Below are 24,129 nucleotides of genomic sequence, written 5' to 3'. Positions count from 1 at the left end.
GGTTTGCAATAGAATTAGCAAGACAATTCTCTAAACTTCCGGAAGCGAAGAAGTTGAAGACTTTTGCAGATCATATGGGGATTATAAAAAAGTCTATAATTCGATATTTTTGTTGACGAAATGTGTTCAATTACGGAAAATATGAAAATATCGATATTAATAACTAATAATTATGATGACGTTAAAAATAAAAAATAACTGAAAATATTTTAGGAATTATTCCTATATTTGTATGGTAGTTCAAAACATTTAAGTTTGATAATTAGTAGTGTTTATGAAAAACAAACATTTGTCAAGTAATTAATTTTTCATGCATCTTCATGATGACGAAATGCGACTCATAAAGCACGCAGCATGTGTCTATTTTCCGGATTGGTGGGATACGACTCATGACGCTCGCAATCCAGTCACCATCATTCAATGATGGTGAGATGCACGCGTTATCGCGCGCATTGCATGAGAATCACAACATGCGGGTGACATGCGTCGCATGAATTGTTAACTGGGTAATATAGAAATTAATTGCAAAGTAATATAAATTATTCTGCAATATTTATTTAAAGTTGAAACCGAACCCATACTGAACACTTTTCTTTTTAAATTAAATCAAATTTAGCCTACTTCTGATGAGAAAAACGGAACGCTTTTCAACTCCGCTGGGATCGGAAAATTGTCGAAGATGCGTCTACTGCCACGCCAGTGATCCTTCAGCTGTCATGAAGTAATCGGCCATTCTATTCCGTTGTTAAATTGTCTCTCTTATGTTACGTTGTACATTAATGTTTTCATTGAGTTATCTCCATTGTCCTGGTAGTATGATCCCATTTTCAATCGTGTTTCGTGCGCTGCCATGCCTGGAATAACGCGAAAATAGAAAAATTAGTACTCCATTAATATAAATTCGCATAATGCGACAGCGTACCTGTAATGGAAAATTCTTGCTTATCCGTCAAGTTAAGGGGGCCATTGCTCCTGAGGATCTCCGAAACATTTTAATCGATTTTTTAATTATAAGATGTATATCTCGTCCACTAACCTAGTTTTAAAGAATGGAAAAACTATTTCGAAAAATTACAACGTTTTGAAAAAAATGTTTAAATAGTTTGTTTTTGTTCATGCAAATAAGTGGTTAAATAATAATCCTGCATAAAAACAAGTAGGTTCATGGATAAGATAATTAAATTATCTTTAAATTGTAGTTTTTTCTACGTTGAAAATTCGCTGAGTTATCGTGCCCACAAAGTCGGAAAATCGACAAAAATTTATTTCGAGGAAAACGCTGTTAAAGTTTGCGGTAGAGAAAAATAGCAGTATTTCGATACTCACAGCTACAAATGATTTTTTTCTCTAATCAGCCATATATCTATATAGGGATATCCCCTTAAGTCCACTTGAAAAAGGTCTCATTGTACCCAATGTATTTGGAACAACTTCGCTAGTACTTGTCCAAATATTAAATGACTCGATACACTAGAGTCATTTAGTGAACCTAAAAGTATATTTAACATTAATATTTTCTGACTGGGGTCGAGTTGCGGATAGGCCAGGAAAACACAGCGGGTGGTGCGTTCCCCCTTCATGCTACTAACTTCTTCGCTCCTCGTCGTTCGAAAGTGGAAGGCGGGAGAAACATTTTCGCTAATTGACTTAACTAATTTCAGTTTTTCCTTCCGTCTAAGTACTAGGCAGTCTGATAAGTCCCTGAAAAATGAAACACGGAGACGTTTTTTTGGCCAAAGTCGGTTTTATTTTTCAACATACACTCCTTTTAGGTCGATACAGCGAGTCCAACGATTTTCTAACTTTTTGATACCGTCCGAAAAGTACTCGATCGGAAGGTCTCCAAAATACGCCTCAGTTTCAGCTATGAGCTCCTCATTTGAGTAAAAACGCTTACCGATGAGCCATCTCTTCAGGTTAGGGAACAAGTAATAGTCGCTGGGGGCCAGGTCTGGTGAATACGGTGGCTGAGGAACCAATTCGAAGCCGATTTCATGCAATTTTGCTTGTGCAACTACGCAGGAATGAACAGGCGCATTGTCGTGTTGATAAAGCGGGTTTTTCTTCTTCAAATGCGGTAGTTTTTCGGCGATTGCGATTTTCAATCGGTCCAATAATGATGAATAGTATGCTCCGGTTACGTTTTTACCTTTTTCAAGATAGTCCACGAATATTATGCCATGTGCATCCCAAAATACGGAGGCCATAACCTTTCCGACCCATTGTTGCGTTTTTGGACGCTTCGGAGCACTTTGGCCCGGTGGAACCCACTGTTTTGCCTGTTTCGTTGACTCAGGAGTGTAGTAGTGGATCCAGGTTTCATCCATGGTTATGAATCGGCGCAAAAACTCGGTCGGCTCACGCGAAAATAATGCCAAATTCTGCTGGGAAGTTGTCACACGAATTCGTTCTTAATCCACTGTGAGCAAACGCGACACCCATCGCACGCAGAGCTTCTTCATGCCCAAAACTGAATGCACGATATTGCCCAAACGTTCCAATGATATGCCTACAGCATTAGCTTCCTCTCTCAATTTCACTTTGGGATCATTCAACATCATATCATGGATTTTTTCGACATTTTCTGGTGTAGTGACCTCTTTTGGGCGCCCAGATCGTTCAGCATCAACTGTGCTCGTACGGCCACAACGAAACTTGGTAAACCACTTATGAATCGTTCCAATCCACGGTGCAGAGTCCGGGTAATACTTACCCAGCTTGGCCTTGGTCTCGGATATTGTTTTCTTGCGAAGATAGTAGTGCTTGATCAAAACTCGAAACTCAGATTTTTCCATATTAAAAAAAACTCGGAGGTTAGTCGCTTCTCAGTGCTGTAACTTGTAAATGCGTAAACATAAATGGCTGAAGTTTTGACAGGCGTCATTTGAAGGATCAAGCTCGACGAAAATGGTTCACATTAGTGAATACTAATGCCATCTCTTAGAATTTTCAGGTACTTGTCAGACTGCCTAGTATTTGTCAATTTATTTATTTATTATTCACTATTATATTTTTCAGCGAGAATAAAAAAACATTTATTATATAGGGAAATAGATTCTTTTAAATAAAATGAATGTTTAATATACCATATTGATTTCAATATGAAACGTTTAATGTATCAAATCGAAATAAATTAAACAAAATTCATCAACCAAAGATTTAGATTCTCAAACGAATAGTTTATCTTCCAAGCACAAGGAAGTTGAATGTTTGAACAGAAAAAAAATCATATTTAACTCAAAAAGAAGACTTTTAATCTCGAAAAGATCAATTTTTAAACAAATAGTTGGATTTTCTACATAAAAATACTAATGTACAAAGAAAATGAAAATGATTTTTTATTAAAATAGTTCAATTTTCAACCAAATCGATTTTTAAAAATTTAATATTTTTTCTTGACACCAATCCTTTTACTGAAGATTCTACTTTTTCTTAGTATTTTTAGTAACTCTTAATTGGTTTCAGTGAGTTAAAAGGTAAGTTTTTCAAAAATCTTTTTTCTAGCACTTCGAACTATACAACTTTGAAATTCTCAAATTGAAATAGTTTAATTTAAAAATAAAATTTTAAGACCGAAAAGAAAAAAAATTCCACCGAATTTTTTTATTTTCAGGCCACAAAGGTGAAAACCGTACAATCAGTTAAAATTTGAAACAGGGAAAATTAATTTCCAACTTAGAAGAACGGCTTTTCAACCAAAATTGATCAGTTTTCTACCAATAGAAATTAACTTTTAACAAAAGAGTTGAGTTTTTAAGCTAAAAGGTCGAATTTTTAAGAAAATTTTTCACTTTTGACTTTTGTTTTACCAGTTCATTTCTAAGTTAATATTCTACCAACTTTCATCTAAAACTTGATTTTAGTTTGAAGTGAAATAATTAGCTTTAATGTATGAGTCAGTCCTAGGGCTGCGTAAAGCGTGAAGGAAAATTCATGGGAAATGTGAGTCAACCGTTCGACTGCAAACGCTGAGAAGCGAGGAAGTTAGTAGCATGAAGGGGGAAGGCACCATCCACAATATCGGTTTGCAAACTAAATTCGTGCATATAAAATTTGATTCGGAATTGGACAAGAACATGGTGAGTAACTCCCTGCAAAATCTGAATAATGAGATCCAACAATCCCAGAAGGTACGGAATCTGAATACCTCGCCAACACGTGCTGTCGCACCTAACCTCAAATCGTCAAAAGAGAGACCGACGAAGCTGAACTCCTCCCAACTGATCTATGCTTCTTCTTCAGAGAAAAACAAAATTCACCACAGGAATGACTCGGGAGCTTTTAACTCTTATGAACAGCTGTCAAAAAACAGATACAAAGTCCATAATAAAGGTCTCTTCTTCATAACTGTTAAACCAAAAAAATATGGCAAACTTGGCTACAAGTTACAAATGCCTGGTTATTAGTGGTCATCGCTTTGTTAGGAATGACAAAGGAGAGTTCGTCCAGACAAAAACGATGCAAATTAGATTTAAAGGTCAGGAGGTCCCGGATTTCATTGACATCTTCCAGCTGTGAGTCAAAGTTGAACTCTACATCTCCCAACCAAGAATCTGCTACCAGTGCTGTAGATTTAGTCACGTTGCTAAACAATGCAAACACCCTCGCTGTCGTTCTTGTGGTGGAACTCTCCATGATACTGGAGCTGAGTGTCCCCAAGGAAATTCTCAAATCTGTCTTAATTTCAAAGGCCCACACCTAGCTTCTGACAACAAATGTCCAGTCTATATAGACCAAATTTCTATCAGAAAAGTCGCAGCCTTTAGAAATATCCCTATCAATGATGCCTTATGCCTTCTCCATCCAGAGAAGAAACGCGCGAAAAACAAATAAGTCTACCTTCGATATAAAATCGTTGCTTGAAGAACCCTCAACGAACCTTTCGAACCTTTCTAATAATATCGATGTAACTAATATTCCTGTTCCAAAGATAAAAGGTAACCATCATGGTGCTACCTCTTCTTCTCCCTCCAATTCATCCCTTCCTCCTCAGGTTGCCGAAAGTCTCGCTCAGATGATGTATATTTTGTCACAGCTGTATAACCAAACGGCTCCTTTCCTAGCCATGCTGAATAATCTCAATTCTCTCCATTTCCCCTCTGAATCCTAATTCTATACCTTCCTCACAGACCGCCACTTCCAAGATTTCATCTTAGATAATGGCTACGGAGAGTTCTTTGAATATTCTTCAGTGGAATTGTCGGGGTATTTTCCCGAACAAAGTCTCATTGGGAAAAACCTGATAAGTATCTATTTGTTATTAACAGCGGAGAATCGACTCTGTTTCGTCGTCCAGGACAGAAAAAAGCAGCTATATATTTAACTATAGTTTCTAGTAATTTGAAATTAATTGCCTTATGCTTACTTCTTGAAGATAAAATGGGTAGTTCCGTTCAGTTTCACATATCCAGTTCCTTTTCAAATTTAAAATCATAATTCGCGCCTTTTATTTTGATAGACAAAGCCATCTCCATTGCAATTCTACATACATGCGAATGCTAACCTCTCTATTTTCCAATCCAATTAGTTTTTCTAACTTTTATTTCCTTTATTAGCTTAGAGTAAATTCGCTCCGAACTTAGAGTAATGGTTACGCCTCCTTGTCGCAGTGGAGAGTGTGTAGAAAGAAGAAAAACTCGACACCAGTAAAAAAATTAGTTAGAATATTTAAATTTTACGCCAAAAAGGTCAATTTTCAACTAAAATTATAATTTTACCACCAAAAAATGCAATGGAAAAAACATTTAAAAAGAATTAGTTCAATTTTTTAATCAATGGAGATAAATTTTCAACCATCTAGTTGAATTTTGAAATAAAAAAATCAACCTTTAACCGAAAATAGAACAGTAGCATTTTTAGTTAATAAAATTATTTTGTAACCTAACTTATGAATTTTTAATGAAAATGATGGATCTTTAATTGGGATAGTTGAATTTTAAATAAAAATTATCAGTTTTCAACAGACACAATGAATCTTTGAATGACTTTAGATCAAAAAGATGAATTTTCCACGAAGAAGATTCATTTCTAACAAAAAGGACGTATTTTAAATTGAAAGAGATCATTTTTGAACTAAAAATAGAAGAATTGAATTTTGAGTTAAAAAGTTAATGTTCAACTAAAAGAATTCGACTTTTAACTGGGTAAATTCACTTCCAACCAAAAACATGAATTTTCAAATAAAATGATAAATATTGAACTGACATACTTGAATATTAAATCAATAAGAGTCTTTAAACAAGAGGATTAACTGTTAAAGAGAAAGTTCATTTTCTACAAAAAAGAAGATTTTTTAACAAAATACGTGAATTTTAAACGAAATAGGTAAGTTTTTCAATAAAAAACAAACCTAAAACAATAGAAACATTTTCAAACAAAGTGATTAAATTTGAACTAAAGTCGCAAATGTTTGATTAAAATAGTTGAATTTCGAACCACATAAATCAATTTGTAACTAAGTTGATAAATATTAAAATGAAATAATTTAATTTTTCACCACACTTTGCATCCCACAAACTCTATCTTTTTCTTTCCATGCCCTACCCGTCACGTATACTTAGATGTATCTCTTTTTATCCCTTACTCTATCCCTTACAGTCACAATTGTCTATCTTTTTCTATCCATGTTGCTCACAACCGTCTATCTTTCTCTATCACTGATTATATCTCTTGTGGTCTCATAGGCCTATCTTTTTCTATCTTTTTTGTTAATAAATGCCTATCTTTTCTACCCCAGACTATCCACTATCAATGGTATATTGTTTTAATTTCTATCCATTTGAATCTATTTAAAAATGTAGTATTCTTATCCGTTTCGAAAATAATAATATGTTTTGAATTTCAAACTTCCGCGACATAGTATTGAACCAGCAAGGGTTTATATACCTAACAACATAATTCATTAGCTTTACGACTTACTAGTCGAAGTTCGAACTCTGCAAAGGCGTCTACCGACCCTTAATCATAGACGGTGCAAATAATTTCAATTTTGTCTGACTTTTACAGTCAGCCACCTACTGAGAACCTGCCAGTACAAAGTCAGGGATGTACGTCAACTAGCGCGAGCCTCGCTAATGATAGATGTGGATAAGCGGAGTATTCGTTCAGATAGAACGACTAGGATTTAAGAAGATAGGGTTAACTCATATTTAAACAAAGATAAAAATGGATTCGCTTGGATAGCAAAATAGGTATTCAAAAAGATAGACGAAATTTTGGTTTGTTTAACGAATAGAAAAGTAAAGAGGGGGATAAGTGGGGGATTCAGTTAGATAGAAAGAGTGGAATTCATGAAGATAGGACTATCTTATATTTTAGAAAATATAGAAATGGTTTCAGTTGGATAGAAAAATAGGTGTTCAAAAAGATAGACGAAATTTTGATTTGTTCCACGAATAGAAAAGTAAAGAGGTGGATATGTGGAGGTTTCAGTTAGATAGAAAGACTAGGATTCAAGAAGATAGGGCCATTTTATATTTAAACAAAGATAGAAATGGAAAGGAAAATAGGGATTAAAAAAGACAGACGAAATTTAAGATTACCCAAAGGATACAAAAGGATAGAGGTGTAGAAGATGTGGATTAATTTAGATAGAAAGACTTAGATTCGAGAAGATAGGGCAATCTTATATTTCAGAAAAGATAGAATTGAATTCACTTTGATAGGAAAATAGGTATGGGGCTATCCATATACCACGTGGACAGTTTAGGTGGGAGGGAGCGTGGAAAAATTCCACGCTTGTCCACGAGGAGGACCGGGGGGGGGGTCGAGCTAAAATCCATATGTGGACACTCGTTACCCTAAATCTGTGAAAAATATACTGAAATCAGACAAGGTATACTCGAGGTACTCTCGAATTTTTTATATTGTGCTTTTAAGACCAATAATATCTATATTTTTATAAAATACGTCCACGTGGACCGATTGGAGGGGGGGGTCAACATTCCACGGCTGTCCACGAGGGGGGAGGAGGGGGTCAAAAAATGGTGAAAAATGTTTCACCTGGTATATGCATGGCCCCTATTTAAAAAGATAGACGGATTTTGGTTTGTCCAACGAATACAAAAGTAAACAGGTGGATAAGTGGAGGATTCAGTTAAATAGAAAGACTAGGATTGAAGAAAATAGGGCCATATTATATTTAAAAAAAGATATTAGTGGATTCAGTTGAATAGGAAAATAGGGATTAAAAAAGATAGACGAAATTTAAGATTGCCCAGCGGATAGAAATGGATATAGTTGGATAAGCGTGGATTAATTTAGATAGAAAGACTGAAATTCAAGAAGATAAGGCTACCTTAGATTTTATAAAAGAAAAGGATACATGTGGATACGTGGCGGATAAACATGGATAGGAAGATTGAGATTTAGAGGAATAGAGGTTATTGTAGATTGAAACAAAGATAGAAAATGATCGAAGGGATAGACTTGGGATCAAGATGGATACATCGGTTCTTTCCATTTCAGTCTTATGAATAGAAAATGATTCAAATGGATAGAGACTCTATCCATTAATTCCAGCAGGCGCGGCACGTGCGAGCTGGGATCGAGCCGGATTTCCTGATAAACATACTAATAATAAATATTAACAGGGCAACAATGCATTTTGCACGATTACTAAAATAAAAGTTGAATTAGCGTGAGAAAAACATTAGTGTTCCAACTTCATATAAAGTTAGTTTTTTCAAGATTTCAAATCTGCGCCGATCTGTCGGGCGTAAAACGTGAAAGCAAAATATCGTTTTTGTCACCTTTTAAAAAATAACCTCACATAATTGATGTTGTGTGGTGTCGCTTTGCTGAAAAGTAATTTAAACGATATAGGAGTTGAAATGATGTAGAATTACTAATTTTTAGAATTTAGAAATAGGCCTTCGTAAAAGGATTACCCTTCGTGTATTATCTGGTCTTGAACTGTTTAGGACTAGAAATATAATGACATAATTTTGTAATTTAGGCTCAACTGACAGTTGTACAAGTTGCACGTATATTGAATGTAACATAATACAATTTGGTCAATTAATTTACACATTTGGAGATTTCAGGATTTAAAATTTTCGCGCCGGTCTGTCGGGTGAAAGCATAAAAGTAAAATAGTTCTCTAGGCTATCATTGGATTTGGCAGTCTCGCAACTCAAAATAAAGCAAACAACATTATCCTTATACCGTAATTGCCTGTGTATGACATTTCCTCCATGGCGTAACGATCTAACGGTTGGCACCACTGCAAAGCCCTGACGAAAATCGCTATGTAACAATTTATTATTATTTTTAATAATATTTCCTTAGAAAAAGGCTAGCAAATGCAACAAAAAAATTGTTTCAATACTTTATTACCAATGTTAATAATATTTTTTTTCCTTAATTGGTAGAATCTTGCGGTTTTTTCGGAAATTTTCAACTGTTTGTCTATTTTTTATTGGGTGTGATTCAATAATAAATTAGATTTAGCAAGAACAATTATTTAAACAAATTATTATAGTTTATGACTATCTTCATCTATAGCAATGTCTGATAGTTGCGGTTTTTTCGGTACCTTTATGTCCCTTTTCACTTAGTGACATAATAATTAACTAAAGTTAACAAAAAAGTTATTTTAACAATTTAATATTGTTTATAACTATGTTTTCTTTGATGAGTGCTATAAAGTTGTGTTTTATAAATACAATTTTTAACTTTGCTTTGCCTGCTTAGTTATTAACAATTAATAAATTAACATGAGAGAAAACTGCGTTTCAGTTAATCTCTTTCACTTTCTCAAGGGCAGGAGGGGAGGGGGGGGGGGTGGCTAATATTAGAATATTTTAAATTCCTACTTTTTGATTTTCGCTTTTCAATAAAGTGCTTATTGTAATCCAAAAGAAAACTTTTACAAGTAATTTAAAGACCTAGTCCTTCCACCCATTCCTAATTATTCTAATCTTTGTTTTTGCCTCTTGTGTAAGATAGCTTTTCTTTTTTAAATTAATTTTTTTAAGCGTTGGAAAACGAGCGAAAATAGTTCACTTGAAACAACAATGCTATTTGAAAAATTATTTTGGTTGTGGTTGACTTATTATTTACTAATAAGTAAAAAGACGATGCAAAGTTAAAGATTTTAAAAGAAACCCCCACTTTCTAGCACTTATTTAAGATAATATATTCAAAAACAAAATTAAATTGTTTAAATAACTATTTTTATTAAATTTCATTAATTGTCACCTGCGCCGAAGAGAGGGGGCTTACTCCAAACAAATCGAAATCAAGGTTTTCACACATTTAGATAGTTTTTGAACTGCTCTTTTTGATGAAACCACCGGGGAAAAAATCCGAGCATTATTATTGCTAATAATTGAGTTTTTAGATAGCCGAGAAATCGAGCTTTCGCTCGAGAGCTCGAGATTCCGTGAAACACCTTCCACCACTCACTACCCCATCTACACGTCTCATCTATACCCCGTCCGTGAGCCGCGTCTACGACCTATCTCTTTCGACCTAAGATTTCGTGAGTTTTCCTTCTCTCCTAAAAGTCCGGTCTATCGGGTCGACTTCAATCCCTCGTCCTGAAAAATGTCACTTTTTAGAGTAAGCCCCCTTTCTTCAGCTCACGTCACAATTGTTACCTTACTAAGTGAAAAAAGGAAAGAAAGGTAAAAATTGCCGAAAAACTGCAACTATCAGACATTGCTGTATATAAAGATAGTCATAAACAATAATAAATTGTTTAAACAATTATTTTGGCTAAATCTATTTAATTCTTAAGTCACGCCTAATAAAAAATAGACAAACAGTTGAAAAATTCAGAAAATTCTTGACTCCAATTATTTACATAACTTATCTTAATTGAAAATTTCACGAAAAGTGATTTTTTTAACTGCAATTTTGTAGCATTGTTCTAAGAGAATATTATTAACAATAATAATAAATCGTTTAAACAATCACTTTTATTAACATTGATGAACTATCACTTCCCCCTAATTAAATATTGAACAACAAGTGGAATATTTTTGAAGAAACGGCGTCTTTCTAACTCCATTCTATGAGAAAATGACTAAAAACAATAATAAATTGCTTAAACAATTGATTTGAACATCTAATTTTCAATATGAAATAGTTTTTCTGTGCCAGAAATGATTTCAATTTAAAAACGGCAAAAAAGTCATAATCAGCGCAAAAATTCGCAATACCCATTTTTTCACTTATAGTGGTTTTTTGGAACCCTACCCTAGCGGACTGAGTGAACGGAAAGGATAATCTACAGCAGTGGTCAGCAAACTTTTTGCTTAATTTTCAGGTATGGTCAGGCTCCACAGGACTTAATTTTTTCTACTACTTTTCGGTCTAATCATGTACCTTAGTGCGAGTGAGCTTATTCCAGCAAGGGTCTTTTGTCCACAGGCATGTCAAAGTAAGGAAATTTTAAAACTTAATTTTTCAACTAGCGATTTGAAAATAGCATTATCAGCATCTACGAATTTTTTTGATTCCAATGATATATTACTTGCCTAGAAAAGTTAAAAATTTGAAGGAGTTTAATATCAAGAAACATCACCTTTACAGTCAATTTAATACTAAATAATTCTCAAATTTTCAACCTTTATAGACGAAATACGTGTGTTTGGAATCGGAACAATACGTAAATTCCAAATATATTACTTTTAAGTCACTGATTGTAAAATTACGAATTTTTTAATCTTATATTTTTTGCCCATTTTCTAACAAAGGACTCCTGAGGAAAAGGGTGGTCTGGCCAAGCTCGCAGGTACTGCCCTGAAAGTAGGTCGCAGGGCAGCTAGGGCAGGATATCTTGCCCTGGGCAAGAGCTTGCCAACCACTGCTCTACAGAGTATCCTCATAGGATCCACAAACCACTTTAAACGCATGATTTGTAAGTATCAGTCAACAGGCGTTATAGGTCTTATAATTTTTTAAATCTTTTTACCGCTGAAAAAACAACTATTGCGATTACCCCGTGACATTCTAATGGAAATTTCAACTTAGAGTCGGAATTTCACCAATTTAAAAGTTGATATTGGTGTTTTTTATAGTTTTTGTTGCATGATACGGAAAGGATACTATATGGATAGTATTAGGTTACTCTGTCGAGTATCCTTTACGTTCACTCGATCCCCTAGAGTATAAAACAGACTTACGGTGTTGATATTTGAAAAGTGATTTTTTATTCGTATTCTATGGCTAATTTTGCAGAGAAATGTTGAGTTTCAACTCGATTGAAATAATATTGAGGATTCTGAATAAGATTGACAAGAACGTCTTTTTACATTCTCATTTATGAGAGTGTAATGCGATCGTCCAAATTTTCGATCTCTGGTTTATAATGGATCCTTACGTTTCGGTACTCACATAATCCGAAAATCATAACATTTTGTCGGTGCCTACCTGCCTGCCTGTCCCTATTGCAAATACCTATATAGGTCACTAATAGGATTCTCTATGAGGATCCTATAAGTGACCTATATAGGATCCCATATAGGGTCACCTATATAGATCAGTATAGAAGCCACCTATAGGAAATGAAACAGCTTCCTGCGTAGGATACTGTATAGAATCCTATTAGTGACCTATATAGGACAGATGATGAATCGGAAGTTTTGCGCAGTAGTTTTCTGTAGCAGATACAGATGCGCAGTAGTTATTTTTGATATTAAAAAAAATTTTGACAGCTTTTTTTACTCGGGTAAACTCGGTTATACATCATAGTCACGAACTAAGTCAAGTGACTGATGAGATTAGAATGTTATAAGTTAATTCAAATAATTTAATACGATGGTTGAAACCTCCTGCGATGATTTTGTAGGTATACAATTACGAGCGGCCACAAGTATTAGAGGTGACAACAGTCACCTATGGATTCTTTCTTAGAGCTAACATCTGCCACTCCACGGGTTTTTAGTCGCTCGCTTCCTGATGATCAAGAAAGTTTCTTACAATGCGACAGGTGTTTAATAAAACCGCCTTCTTAGCTGCTGCCAATACCCCACTGACTCCTAAATGTTCAAGATGTTCAGTGCATCTTGCATGCACATTCCCCGTAGCCAAAATCACAATGGGATGAATAGATGCATAATGCACATTCCTCCATATGGTCTTTACTTCATGCCTTAACTCGCTATACTTGTGGATCTTGGTTGTATAGGTTAACTGCAAATTTCGGTTAAGCGGACAAGCAATGTTGATGATGTAGACTCTTCCACCTTTTTTCTCGTATCACGATTTCAGGTCGATTAGCCCGGATGTAAAGTAACATCCCAATATAAGATGTAATCTTCGCTTTCTAAAACGGGCATTGGAATGTATCTATAGAAAGGCATCCATTCTTTTAAGAGTCCTAGGTTTAGGGCAAGTTGTTGATGTATAATGCCCGCTACATTATTATGTCTGTGCGTATATTCTCTCTAAGCCATTATGCGACAGCAATGAATAATGTGCTCGATGGATTCCTTGGTATCTCCACATATTCGGCACCGGTCAACCACGTCTGGATGTAACACGTGTTAGTGATAATTCCTGGTGCTGACAACCTTGTCCTGTATTGCAATGACGAATCCTTCCGTCTCTGAATACAGAACACCCTTTCTTAGCGAAATATTAGATGCCTCACTATTTACTTCATTGTGATCTAACGTGTTGGGGTGCTCGCTATGGATGGCTTTGTGCCTCCATTGTATTTCTAATTCCTCTATGGTTTCTGCCCTGATATTCAAGGCCCCATCTGAGGACAAATTTAAGGGCGTATACTCAAGATCCGTTTGAAAGATGGTACTCAAAAGCGCAACATTTCGTTTGCTGTTAAAATAGTCTCGCAACTGTATAACTTGTGACTCACACAGTTTTTTGACATCTACATCGCCCCTACCCCTTAAATGTCGTGGTAGAACTACCCTTTCAGTCGTTGAATTTCTGTGGTGCATTTGGTGCTTCGTCATTTCTACGCGAACAATTCTGTTTCACTTTTCAAGGTCGGTGTTGAGTATTTTATGAGCCCGAAGGTGTACGTGAGGACAGGGATGGCATATGTATTAATCGCCCTGATTTTGTTTGCTTGTCTTAACTATCGTATTTGGATAAACTTAGATTCAAGAATACCGAGATATTTATATGATTCGACTGCAGCCATTGCCTCGATGTCATTTTCGAACTCGTTCTCTAACTGTGCGGTCCCTAATTCCCCTCAGATTAAATGCACTGTTCTACGAGTACATTTATCTAGACCGAACTCAATGTGGATATCATCGGAAAACTGCTTTGTGACATCGAACACTTGCTGCAGTTTCTGGCCAAAAAAAGCGTGATATGGAAAAAAGTCTAGAAAAGAAAAACGTTACTTTTTCAAGGCTCTAGTTTATGTTACAAAATCTAAATATCAAATCCCAGACAAAGGTACATATAAAATGTATTATATCTTATGTAAAATCGTGCGTTCGAGTGCGAAGCACGAGATACGTGATGAGAATGTGTTCACTAAAGCCGAAAGAACTTTAAGAAAAGAGTAAACAACCGCAAGATTATAGTTTTCGATTCTTTGATCTTTAATTTTGAAAGGTCTGTACACGAATGTGAGAAAAATGCAAGGACCGAGGCCGAATATGCGAACAAACGAATTTGAGAAAAATACAAAGTCCGAGTGCGTACCGCGAGGTGAACACAAAATCCAGCGCGAAGCGCGAGATAAATACAGCATCGAGCGCGAAGCGAGAGATTTAACAATCGCGCACCCTAGGCGCGCTTAAGCTCGCGAGCAAAGCGAGCCGCGCCCAATTAGAATGTGTCCGCTCAGCGGGCAGATTTACGTTTTTAGTTTTTGACTAAAATTTTGACTTTACAAATGAGTTTTGAAGTCATATGGCATATTACAATAAAAGACTTTGTGTAGGGGGAAATGATTCTGCAAATAACTGTGGAAGCAGCATTGAAATATGTCGAAAAAAACCTAATGCAGAGGGTGATAAACTGGGAAGGTGTTAAAAAAATGGCTCTGTTTCCTTTCTATTGATTCAGACGGGAGTTTGCTTTCAGGGATACGTGCCTGCGGTATTAAAGTTTTATTCTGGCTTAGTGAAACATTAAAGTTTATGCGCGCCATAATCAATGACTGATTAACAGGCGAAAAAAAAGATTTTTACCTCATAGAAGGCAACTTCTCTTAAGTAAAGATATATACTGGAGCGTGTAGGGCTTTTCAAAGCATGGTTGTGCTACGTAGAGGGTCTAGTGAACCCTCTCTGAGAAGGTAAAAATTTTCATATTACGTCTTCCAAGTATGTCGGTGGTAGTATAATAGTATGCTTACCATGACGCCAGTTTATAATTTTTCGGAGTGGTTGCAAATTTTGTCAAATTCAGCAATATAGACAATTGAAGACATTATTATCCCTAGGACCATCGTACACAAAATCCATTAAAGAAAAAGTAATTAAGGTGGAGAAATATTCTGATTCCTTGATACGTACAGCAGCGCTTACACTAAATTTAAACCTAGAAAAATTAAGAATATTCCTGAAGAACTTTTTAAAAATCCATTCTTTCAAAATCTCCACATATCAAATTTTAACACAAGCTGCGATGGAAATGGTTTGTTGGTATGTGTGTCTGGATATGCGTTTGAGCGTCGCTCGTGTCCCGGAGGTTTACATACTGTATCGCTATTCGGGGGTGAGCGGTTGACCAGTACGCAGTTGGCCGGGCGTCGCAGGCAAATCTGGGCATTCTGTCGTTCCGCTGATACGCTCTATGATTCCTGAGAAAAAATAAAAAGGGTTTGAATGCGCGGTAATACGGGTCTATTGGACCCGACGGGTGGTACTCTGGTTCTAGGCGCGGTATCCCTACCCTCGGAAAATTCAGGTCGGTCGGGTGTGGTAGGAGTGAGCCTAGTTAGGACGAAAACGGTAGTCGCGACAGGTGGAGGGATGTCCGTCTGGTCGGATTTGCCTCGGTAGGTCCTATCTAGTGCTAGCTTCTCGGGGGCCTCCACGACAAGGCACGTTCAGGAGCACCCGATGCCGTGTTTTGTTGATACCGCAAAGTCGGCTATGGGAGCGCCCATTACTCCGACGATGCGTTTGGATTCCCCGAGGAAGGTTCGTTTGGGATTGGGGTGTGCCTAAAATGGGTCGCGATTGGGAGCAACCAATGCCGTGACACATTGAAACTCGAGGGACGGATATCGGAGCGCTCATTGCTCCGTCACTTGAGCCAGGGAGTTTCTCTAGGTTGAAGGATGTCCGAAGGTGCCTAAAATGAGTCCTGTTTGGGGACACCCAATTTCGTGACACATTACAACTCGAGGGACGGAATTGGGAGCGCCCATTGCTCCGTCACTTAAGCCAGAAAACTTTTAGAGGGGTGGGGGGTCTAGGTCGTTGTTTCGTGTCCGTTTAGTTCTGTCTGGCTGAAGGTAGCTGAAATGAGTTGCGTTTGGGGGCAGCCAATGCCGCGACTCATCGGAACGGATATGGGAGCGCCCATTGCTCTGTTACTCGAGCCAGGAAACCTTCAGGTTGACGTCTTCTCCAGGGATCACCGAGGCAGGATGTGTTCGGGAGCGCCCGATGCCACGGTCTACTGGTACTTGAGAGGTGGATATGAGAGCACCCATTGCTCCACCGCTCGAGCGGGCTGCCCGAGGAGTGACCCTGGTCAAGAGACGTTCGCGCTTTTGTATCGTCCCAGCCCAGTGCGTGGCGCGAAGGCGCGTGCGTAATGTGGCCTGTGGAATGTTGGCAAGGTGGTGGGGTCGGTATGTGGGGAAAGCGATAGAGGCAGTACCGCACGCGGCACTGGCCAGGAAGACACAGTGTATGTGATGCATACGAATCGTTAGTACTAAAAGGTTAACTGTTCCATCTTGGATAAAAAATCGATAATAATTGTTTGCGTTTCATGGAAACTATGAATATGTTACATATTGGAGGTAATCTAGTATTTTGGGTAAACATTTCTATTATTATCCAAAATTCAAATATTTTGTTGAAAATCCGATACATTTTGGGTGAAAAATTAACTTTTTAAACTATAAATTCACTATTTGGTTGGCAATTGATCGTGTATATATGTATTCTTTATTTTTTAATAAAAATTTTAATAAAATCTCACTTTAAAATATTGCGTGTATTCTTTTGTACTTGGGAAATGTCACTCTATAAAAAATTATATCATTCAACTACAATTTGACGTCCCTTTCTAAATTTTGAATCTATTATTTTATGCTTGCTTTATTTTCTCTTCAATATTTCTTTTGAAAATTGTCGCCTGTGACGCTTCAAGTCGAAAAACCGGGCTAACTGCTCCATCTCCCTAGAGATGGAGCGGGCGAGCCCTGCTTGGTAGAAACCCTGTAGTGAGGGACACGCTAAATAGGCAGATGGGTGCAGATTGGTCTAGTGAGAAGAGAGCGATACTTCCGTTTCAACAGCAGATACTGTACAGTTATCGAAATTTGCTATAGCTTCACGCTTCAGTACCTTCGATATGCTTAGTGTTTGTCGTGTTTGTTGCCGTTTAAATACATCGGGCCTTCTACCGCTGGCTCATACTTCCGTTTCAACTAGCCTCACCATGTCTCCTTTGGCGCGTCCCTCACTACAGGGTCCCTACTGCTCGGTAGAGACCCTATAAGGGCGCTTTCACACGATTGCAGATCTGCTGATCACTGAAAAAACGTGAAAAACTGTAAAAAAAAGTTTGTGTTATTTTACATCGTACTAGGTTGGAAACTAATTGACCGACGCTTGCGGAAAAAAACAATACTGCTGAAAAAAACACACTGCGTGTAAATTCACAGCCACGCAAGTGAAAAAATGTTATGCTGATACATTTTCAAGATTGGCGTCCCATGGCAGCGTCAATTTTGGCGCAAAACTTTGAAACACGGCTATTGGCTGATATGGATAAAAATATTTGAAGCAAGAGAACTAACCAATCAAAACGTAGATTCGCAGTCATTTTTCATTTTCTCCCCGGTAAAAGTTGAATTGAATTGACGGGAAAATTTACATTTTGTAAGGATAATAAGCGATATAGTTATACCACTTTTTTATTATTATCCTCATTATTCTTAAATTACACTCAGGTTTAATCTTTCAAAAAATATTAATAAACAGAAATAATATTTCTTGCAGAATTTCATTCGTTTTTGAATTATTACATTGTCACACTTTACTAAAATGTAAAATCAACTAAACTCCAACTAGCGAACAAAAAATAGGAAGATTTCAAGAGAAATCAGTATATCAGTGGCCAGTCTCAAAAATCAGTAGATCTACCGATAAATCAGTAGCAATGTCAGCTTTGAAGTCGTAATAACGCGTCCTTTGTTTTCCGGGCTAAGTGCGTGCCTGCCTGCTTGCTGTTGGTCTCTCTACTGTCGACTGCTCGCGACTTTGGATTTTTTCGCTATTTGTCGTTCAGGCCCGAAACGAGTCTCCATTAGTAGCAATAACATACTGTGTGTAATTTCGCTTTCTATCAAGCAGTTCTACATCCCTTCAATTTAAATCACACAGAAAATGGTAAATGCGATGTTATTGGTAAATTCACTGTCCCATTTAAATGCAACGCTCTATATATATTTACAACGTATAAAATAGATCAAATAGTTTCCAGTTTAATACGCTGCAATTTCACACGTCGACTGTCAAAGTACCGCGGTCACGGTTTTATCACAATGTTCATTTTAGCTTCATTATAGGACTATGTTAATTTTGAGGTCTCGTTAATTTGCCATAAAAGTCCGATAGGTTAAATTAAGGTTGAATGTGATTTTTAGCATAACTTTTTGACAGTGTATGAAAGCGCCCTAAGACGAGATACTGGCCTTCACGTCCCGACCTTTTTATTGGCGCGTTTGGCAACAGTTGACCATTTTGTAACCTAAAAACAAAACAAAAATGTCGACCTTTTCTCAGCCAATTACTTGTTATCGTGGACATCCCTGACCTACCGAAGGAGCCGAAAGGAGCCTCAACAAAGTACCAGGAAACACCCCATTGGGTCGCTATTCGGTTTTTTTTTAAAACTAAAAAAAACAGCAAGATCAACTTTTAAACTGTTGAAATTCGATTTCCGCGTTACAATTTGCATTAGAAACTCACGGTGTAATCGTAATACTTTTTCTTGCACAGCTAAAAACATAAAGTAATAAAATACCTGTCATTTACATGGGACAAAGGCGCCTATAAGTGCATCTTCTTTTAGTAGAAGTTAACAAGCGTTCCGTCGGTAAATTCGTACAATTTGAATTTCAACAGTTTAAAAGTTGATCTTGCTATTTTTTGAGTTTTTTTAACAAGGAACCGAATGGAACCCAATGGGGTCTTTACGGGTACTTTGTAGAGGCTTCTTTCGGTTGCTTCAGTCCGCCAGGGATGACTCGTAAAGACATGAAAGCACCCCTAGCGGAACCAATGAACGGAGAGGATACTCTACAGAGAATCCTTATAGTATCCCTTCCGTTTCATGCAACAAAAACTAAAAAAAAAGAAGGAAAAAAACAGCAAGATCAAGTTTTAAATTGGTTAAATTCGGATTCTACATTTAAATTTCCAGAAGAAGGTCCCAGAGTAATCGCAATTATTTTTTTTTTGCAACAGAACATTTTTGAGACAAAAATATTTGTCTGCACTCTATTTTTTTTTGCCAGAAGCCTCTCACGCTGTTAGCAATATAGGAGTATTAAATATATGAGGAACAGCCAGTATTAAGCCAACGTTACTAATAAGAAGAAGTCAGCGAATACACCGATCATACTTCCAGTCATTCTTGCCAGTTTTGGCGATTTATCGCCCAATTGGGCGATTTTCTTACGGATGGCAACCGATTTTCAAGTTACGCAATTGGCGGAAAATTGACGATTTTCGATTGACTTAAAGCAACTTAAGACGATGGTTGAAAAAGTAATCTAAAGCTAGTATTTTTGACACCAGAGATACTTGAAAAAGTCGGATTGAAGGGTAGGCCGTGTTCATTATCATGATTTTTCTGGGTGCCAAGACTATTATATGTGAATCTACTTAAACAAGCGTTTGAGACAACCAATTACGTGAAATCAGGTCATGGCCCCTAAATTAGTATGTTAACCAATAATTGTTACTCTTAGCAAAATTTAAACCAATAGCAAAGTTCGTTGAGTCAGATGGCTCTTCCGGGCGTTAAAAAGCTCTCTCGATCTGGAAGGTCTCGGAGAAATTTGAAATTTATACTTCCGCTATTTCGAGATTATCGCTCTTGGAACAAAAATCATTATTTCCACGAAAACAACAAGTGAGCTTATGCAGTTTACTTTTTCTGGTGGACAATAGAAGTTTAATGGAATTTTTCAAATGCTAAATTGATAACTAATGTTTATTCTTATTATCAATAAATATTTCTTTCTTTTCAGTGAATATATTATTTTATAATAATAAAATATAGAACATTTTTAAAATATATTTACATTTTCAATTTATTTTTAAATAGTATACATATAATTATTTAAAATGGAGGCATCTTCTTCAATGCACAAAATAGATATTAATTGTATTGAATATTGTTTGAAATAAAATAAGTTATCTGTTATGCGATTAAAAATTCCCGCTAAATGACGACGTTTGGCGATGTATCTCTTAGCAGATGGCGAGAATCATTGATTTCTCATGGCAACCCTGCTTCCAGTCAGTAATGCAGGAGGGGAATTCGTTACACACCATCCCAGTGGAGGAGGAAGAAGTCCCAGATAGTGGTGGGCGAATTGACGACTGCCCAGTTGAGGGTATTTATAGTTTGAAGGAAGGGAATGACGGAGGCCCAAATGTAGAAATTTTAAGTTGAATTACCAAAATTTTCCATGACGCCATATAGCGGCCGCTATGAAAATAGGTATAAAAATACTTTAGTCTCGACCTTACCTGGAGTAGAGCAACGCCATCATAATTCTAATTGAGGATTAACAATCCCAAATGCAGTAAAGTGATGCTTGTTCGATTGGGACAAGACAAATATTTCCAGGGTTCTAGAATCGCCTGCTTAACTAAGATATTTCGTCCGAATTTTAAAGTTGGCTATTGCAAAAGAAATGGACAATGCTGTTTAAACATTTGAAAAAGTTTGAAGAATAAAAGAAAGGAGACTTTGTGTCATCATCGAAGGGCCGGGGAGAACCTGGGCAAATACAGAATAAAGTTTAAGCCTTGAATCTACTATTATTTTTGAGAAATGAAATATAAAATCTGGTAGGATAGAATAACAAATAAATTTAAAAATCATACTAAAATTAGAAATAAAACACATCTCAGGATACACATAGAATTAGCACAAGACAGTAACTTTCATACATACACACTCACACACAATTTCATGCAAGACGGAACGATACACATTAAACTGATTATTATAATATAAAAATATCTTTCTGCATCCATCATTCTAAGGCATGTAAATAAGGACATGTGACCTCGACACATCCCGGGACGTAACAAAAAAAACCTAAAAGTTTTTACTATTGAACCATGATTTCGTTTCTTTACCTGTTAAAAAATAATAATTATCAATTAGTTTTCATACCTTACCATTTTGCACTCTATAGATCTATGTAGCAGTCGCGTTTTGCTAATTCAAACGACATACTCGTCCTGCAACACTCTTCCGAAACGGGTCGCAATTACTCCATAAGTATAGTTTCACTAAGTCATCGTACGTCACGGTAAACACACAAACTGACTAATAGGTGTGGTCGAAAAAAATTTCTTTGGAAATCCAAAATACCTGGGGCCGAGAAAGTTGTTGGCTGATATCCTTATTATCCACGTAAGATTTTATGAAAATTAAAAAATATCTTTGCATTCTCCGGGATCGCACATGCTCAGATAACAATTCGTGCGCGCACGTTTCGCGCAGATCGATGCGCGCACTATGAATGCAGTTTGAAATCTACTAGAATAAATTTGAATTTATTATTATTATTATCCATCAAAAAGAGTTTGAAATTTGAAATTCAAATAAATGCAAAGAAGAGAGGTAAAAAAATTATTTTGTGCAAAATAAAAATATATTTGTTTAAACACAGAATTAAATGAAGTTAAAATATTATCATTAAAACAGCAGAGACAAGTTCATAAAAAAAACATGAATGAACTTATTATTAAATAAATAAAATTCATGATACAAAAAGATATTTGTCAACCAAATATTTTAATTTCAATCGAAAAAAGCTAAATTTAGAGTAAAGATGGAATAGTTACATTTTCAGCTGAAAAATTAATTTTTAGCTAAAAACAAAAACGAATTTTTAACAAAAAATTAAAATTTCAGACAAAATAATTCATATTCAATTATTCTGCAAGTGCAGTACTCATGGCGGCCACATTGCCATCACGGGCGGACCTTATAGTTCTGGTAATCTAAAGTCTAACGACTCTAAAAGTTTTTGAATATTCGACAGAGATTTATATTGATCTTGCATTCATCACAAGAATATTAAATAGGTTAGTATTCTCTGCGTATGAGAAGATGGTCTTAAAATTGTTTAGTTATAATAGAATAAAGTACGAAGAAGATTCAATTTCACAGTTTTATTCTAGAAATGTAAAATTATAACATATTTCATAGGTTCCCTCCCGTTTCGAAGGAACCGAATTTCCAGGGGTAACTGAGCGAATTACGTTTGTCGCAGTAACAATTTATATCTTTTAACTTAAAATTTTATAGATCTAATTTTTGTATTGATGAAAGCATTTCCATTTCTGAAATAAAAATTTCAAATTAAATCTTTTTCGTATTTTATTTTATTATAAATAACCAATTTTATGACCCATTTCGCACGTGCGTTATTAGATATGCCTGGCATATGCGCCTCCATGGACGATGCATCTGCTTGCTAATCGGAACGCACGTCGTGCATGAAAAAATGCACGCCGTGCCTTTACCATGCGCGCATGGTGTGTTAAAATTGTTATCTGGGGACCCCTGCTCATATATAAAAATTTCAACTTAATCCTTAGTGCTATTATTGATCACAGATCACGAGCAATTGTTTTAAGTAAAAAAAGATTAATTTGTTTAAAATATATAATCAATTTCTATTTTTAAAGAAAGATATTTTTTATGAATTCAAACATTTTTAAACGCGAGTTCCTTCTACAGAGTTATTAGAAGAGAAAAGGCAATGCTTATAACTGCGCGTATTAAAAAAATTAGAGTTTAGGAAAACAAATGTTGGTTAAAAACTGAAATTGACTTTTTGTTTGTTTAAAACAAATAATGATTAGTTATTTGACTTTTTTTTTTAAAACTTGCACATTGCTGCAGAAATTAATAGTTTATTAAATAGTTATTAATCTATACAATAGTAATTAATTAAATAGTGATTAATATTATTCATTTATCACAGTAAGCGAGATATTCGCATGTGGGAAACCGGCCTGTGTTTTGCACATGCGACGGTCTCGCTTCCTATAATTCCGTAACCTGCTGAAAATTCCTATATAGGCTCCTATTTAGGAACTTGGATAGGATTCTACATGTTTCACCTATGGGTGCCACCAAAAAAAAATTCTGTGCAGCCACAGGTGCCATAGAATAGTACTACGCATCCGAATATGATCTAATACAAGAACCTATATAGGACCTTATATAGGTCCTGTACAGGAACCTATATAGGGTCCTATGCCATTTCCTATAGGCGGCACCTATATGTGAAACGTATAGGTTTCTAGGTGGGATCCTATGTAGGAAACTATATAGGAATCTATATAGGAATTTTCAGTAGGGTACATTCACATCTCTTATGGAGCAAGAAAGACAGATAAACTATGTTCCACGAAGCCTGCTGGATATCTCTGCATCAATCCTTTCGTCAATAAATTAATTTGCAAGATACAAGTAATTATTGGCTTGTTCTATCCTCTCTTTGCCTCAAGCAGTATTGCGTAATGTTTTCTCATCCATTCTTTCGCACAATAATTTTTGTTTTATTTACGTTAGTCGTTAAACCTATACTCTTTTAAATTTTGCTAATTTAAACAGCTATTTCTTGACTTAAATATAATGGAATGTCATAATACCAGGTGTATACATATGAAACCGGTATTGCCATTTAGCGGCCAGTAGGCACACTTGTAGGCACTGTCGGAACTTACCATTTGTGCTAATTGGCGT

At 36.1% G+C, this 24,129-nt stretch overlaps 1 protein-coding gene across 7 annotated transcripts in view; it reads left to right on the top strand.

The window, feature by feature from the left end:
- The window catches only part of LOC117174095, a 298,870-nt gene that overhangs the window by 261,973 nt on the left and 12,768 nt on the right, over positions 1-24,129 (top strand). The window lies entirely within an intron of this gene.

The sequence above is a fragment of the Belonocnema kinseyi genome, chromosome 6 (assembly GCF_010883055.1).
Source record: "Belonocnema kinseyi isolate 2016_QV_RU_SX_M_011 chromosome 6, B_treatae_v1, whole genome shotgun sequence".
Classification (NCBI taxonomy): Eukaryota; Metazoa; Arthropoda; class Insecta; order Hymenoptera; family Cynipidae; genus Belonocnema; species Belonocnema kinseyi.
Note: the sequence above shows the minus strand (reverse complement) of the source record. Positions and strands in the feature narration are given on the sequence as shown.